Source organism: Mandrillus leucophaeus, unplaced genomic scaffold (genome assembly GCF_000951045.1).
Source record: "Mandrillus leucophaeus isolate KB7577 unplaced genomic scaffold, Mleu.le_1.0 Scaffold242, whole genome shotgun sequence".
Lineage (NCBI taxonomy): Eukaryota > Metazoa > Chordata > Mammalia > Primates > Cercopithecidae > Mandrillus > Mandrillus leucophaeus.
In genome coordinates, this window is record NW_012102499.1 from 3,456,030 (window position 1) to 3,460,488 (window position 4,459).

Genomic DNA, 4,459 nt, shown 5'->3' on the forward strand with positions numbered 1-4,459 from the left:
GGAAGGAAGGGGGGAAGGAAAGAGAAATTCCACTTTTCAGAGTCTAGGATTAGGCTATAATGTGAAGCAGACTAAAATTTCTTCAAAAATATGTTCATTTTTATTAACTATTACAATTGGAAAAAACTCTAAATGTTCACACCTGTAATCCCAGTGCTTTGGGAGGCTGAGGTGGGAGGATAGCTTGAGGCCAGGAGTTTGAGACCAGCCTGGGCAACAATGCAAGTGATCCCATGCTATAAAAAAATTTTTTTTTTCATGAGCTGGGTGCAGTGGTATGATCCCATTCTATAAAATTTTTTTTTTTTTCATGAGCTGGGTGCAGTGGTATGCACCTATAGTTCCAACTACTTGGAAGGCTGAAGCAGGAGAATCACTTAAATCTAGTTCGAGGCTGTAGTGAACTATGATCATGCCACAGCACTCCAGCCTAGCTTGGGCAACAAAGTGAGACCCTGTCTCTTAAAAAAAAATTACAATCACATTAATTTTGAAGATACAAAGCAAGATATAAAACTGCCTACAGTAAATGCAGAATTACATACAGAATGGTCTTACCATGTAAAAGTATTGACAGATAAGGAGCTAGACAGATAAATGCATCAGGAAGGTAGTCATGCTCACAACTGGTAAAAGCCATAACAAATTTCTTTTCTTATTTCCACTTTCTGTATCTTTCTGATTTTTCTTTTAAAGGGGATGTACTGAATATATTCCTTATATATTTTTAAAAGTGATTTTTAAAATATCTGTTTCATTTCCTATGGTCACTCCTGATATAACAATTTATCAATTAAGTTAGCTTATTTTATATTTTAAAAGACTAAGAGCCATACAGTTAAATGCAATGACACACAGTTCTTTTTTCTTTCTTTCTTTCTTTTTTTGAGATGGAGTCTCACTCTGTCGCCCAGGGTGGAGTATAGTGGCATGATCTTGGCTCACTGCAACCTCCACTTCCTGGGTTCAAGCAGTTCTCTGCCTTAGCCTCCGGAATAGCTGGGACTACAGGCGTGCACCACCATGCCTGGCTAATTTTTGTATTTTTAGTAGAGATGGAGTTTCACCATATTGGCTAGGCAGATCTTGAACTCCTGACCTCATGATCCGCCCACCACGGCCTCCCAAAGTGCTGGGATTACAGGCGCGCGCCACCGCCCCCAGCCGACACACACAGTTCTAAAAGTCACGTTATAAACAACTGGAGTTAGCTGAGTGTGGGCTCAGTGTTAGATGATATTAGGGAATTATTTTTTGAGATATATTGGTTCGAATAGTCACAATGTCTATAATTTAATTTTTAAAAATCAGCAAAAATATATGTAAAGGAAATATTTAAAAATTAAGGAGAGCCATATAAAATGTTCAAAATGATTGAAAGTAATTGGTTAGGAAAAGGCAAAGGGTTAAATAAGGATGGGCTGGGCGCAGTGCCTCATGCCTGTAATCCCAGCACTTTGGGAGGCCGAGGCGGGCGGATCACCTGAGGTTAGGAGTTCAAGACCAGCCTGGCCAACATGGTGAAACCCCGTCTCTACTAAAAATACAAAAATTAGCCAGGCGTGGTGGCAAGTGCCTGTAATCCCAGCTGCTCCAGCTACTGGGGAGGTTGAGGCAGGAGAATCGCTGGAACCCACGGGGTGGAGGTTGCGGTGAGCCGAGATGGCGCCACTGCGCTCCAGCTTGGGTGACAGAGCGAGACTCCGTCTCAAAAAAACAAAACAAAAACAAACAAACAAACAAAATCGATGCAAGTATTAACCAGAAGAAAGAAGGTGTAGCTATATTAATATTAAATTAGTGGTTAAAGCAGAAAGTATTGCTAGAGATAAATAGAAAAACTTTATTATGAGATAAAGGTTAAGTTTACCAGAAGATATAAGAATTCTAAATTTGTATTCACCCTAATAACCTAGCCTCAAAATGTATACAGCAAAAACTGAAGAAAGAAATGAAGTCATACTTTCAGTGAGAGATTTTATCACCCCTCTCTCAATAAATGATAGAATAAGCAAACACTCAAAACAAGCAAAAAATAAGCAAATCATTAACAATACAGAAGGCTTGAACAAGGTTAATAAACTTGACACAATTGACAAGAGGAACACTCCCACCAACAACCACAGAAAACATTTCCTTTTCAAGTGTATTTGGAACATTTATAAAATTGATGTATGCTGGACAACAAAGCAAGTCTGAACAACTTTCACATGACTGAAATCATACAGAATCTGTTCCCTGGGCTTCACAGAATGATGCTAAAACATCACTTGTAATAGAAATACAGGGCTGGGCACAGTGGCTCCCAGTGCATTGGGAGGCAGAGGTGGGAGGGTTGCGTGAGGCCAGGAATTCAAGACCAGCCTGGGCAACAAAGCAAGATCCCGTCTCCACAAAAAATAAAAATTAGCTGGGTGTGGTGGTACATACCTGTAGTCTCAGCTGCTTGAGGGGGAGTACGGTTTCAGGCGAGAGGGTCACTGGAGCCCAGGAAGTCGAGGCTGCAGTGAGCTGTGATCGCACCACTGCGCTCCAGCCTGAGCAGCAGAGAGACACCCTGTCTCTAAAAAAAAAGAAAGAAAGAAAAAAAGAAATATAGATACCATTAGGAAAAAGGTAACTAGAAAATTCACAAGTTGGTCTGGCATGGTGGCTCATGCCTGTAATCCCAGCACTTCGGGAGGCCGAGGTGGGCAGATCACCTAAGGTCAGGAGTTCGAGACTAGTCTGACCAATATGATGAAACCCCATCTCTATTAAAAATACAAAATTAGCCGGGCGTGGTGGCATGAGCCTGTAATTTCAGCTACTTGGGAGGCTGAGACAGGAGAATTGCTTGAAGCTGGGAGATGGAGGTTGCAGTGAGCTGAGATCACACCATTGCACTCCAGCCTGGGCAACAAGAGCAAAACTCCATCTCAAAAAAAAAAAAAATTCACAAATGAAATGACCCAGTTTTAAATATTTTGTGGTATAAAGACTAAATCACAAAAGAAATTAGAAAATATCTAGAACTGAATGATGAATAACTTACCCCTCTAAGATATTCTATGCCACACTACCAAACCAAAGACAGTTCATTTTTTATAAAATAGCAAGACTTTTCTTATTCCAAAAAGAGCTATACATGACCAGGCAAAAAATATCCAGGTCAATTTTTTTTTTTTTTTCTCTTGAGACAGAGTTTCGCTCTTTTTGCCCAGGCTGGAGTGCAATGGCATGATCTTGGCTCATGCCTGTAATCCCAGCACTTTGGGAGGGCAAGGCAGGTGGATCACCTGAAGTCAGGAGTTCAAGACCAGCCTGACTATGATGGTGAAACCCCATCTCTACTAAAAATACAAAAAATTAGCCGGGTGTGGTGGTGCATGCCTGTAATCCCAGCTCTTCGTGAAGCTGATGCAGGAGAATCGCTTGAACTCAGGAGATGGAGGTTGCAGTGAGCCAAGACTGCGCCACCGCACTCCAGCCTGGGCGACAGAGCAAGACTCTATCTCAAAAGGAAAAAAAAAAAAAAAGTCAAATTAAGAAAACTAAGAAAGGCAGAGAAATTTCTCCATATTAAAGGAACAAAGGAGACATGGGAACTCAGTACAAGGCATGATCCTACACTGGATCCTAATCTGGGGAAAAAATTCATTTGTAATTAATTATTGGGACATCATTTTAACAATTGAGAAAATCTGAATTTACATTTGAACTATGGATTACATAGATAATACAAAGAAACACAGCAAGTGGGGCAAGATATAAATAATGAATGAATGTAAAGGGCATTTGGGAGTTCCTTGCACAATTCTTGAAACTTGAGATGAAAGGAAATAATTGTTCCTGAACCATCATAACGGAATGGGTAGAAACAAACCCTGTCTTGTTTCTTTTTGGCCTTTTAATTTAAAGTCAATATTTTAATAATCTTTTTGATGCTGCAGTTGGTTGCTCCCAGCCTGCAAATGGACCACTACCAATATGTAATTAAAGGAGAATAACAAATAGAATATAGATTACACAGGTGCTGACTTACAAATGCAAACGTTGTAGCAGAAGATTAAGCTCCCTGGAGGCTAGAGGTGCGCATCTTTGCTTATTGCCATCATAATTCATTAATGGTCAAAGTAACGCTGAGATCAATATTCCTGCAGTCATGGGAATGAAAAAAAATGATCACCACCAAAACAAGATACAAAGACAGCCTCAAAATGTTTCTCCCTGCATAATTAAGAAACCACTCATTGTCATGAATTTTAAAACTGAACAGATTTTCTTAGGTATTGTGTGTTCAAGAGGTGGCATACGTTAAAGGATGTTGAAAAGAATTGTTGTTCCCTTACATAGAAGGGTATGCAAGAGACAGAGAAACAGAGTTGCATATGTTTATCTAGTTATCTTCTTAGCTCCTCAAGAACAAATATTTTCCTTGAAGTCTTCTTTCCTTTCTCTCTCTCTCTCTCTCTCTTTC

At 39.9% G+C, this 4,459-nt stretch overlaps 1 long non-coding RNA gene across 1 annotated transcript in view; it reads right to left on the reverse strand.

The window, feature by feature from the left end:
- Positions 1 to 4,459, reverse strand: part of LOC105541647 — a 93,244-nt gene that overhangs the window by 26,778 nt on the left and 62,007 nt on the right. Inside the window, exons 2-3 of the long non-coding RNA XR_001006364.1 lie at positions 4,025 to 4,136; positions 2,431 to 2,557 (exon numbers count right to left, since the gene is read on the reverse strand). This is a non-coding gene — a long non-coding RNA (uncharacterized LOC105541647). The remainder of the gene's footprint in view (positions 1 to 2,430; positions 2,558 to 4,024; positions 4,137 to 4,459) is intronic.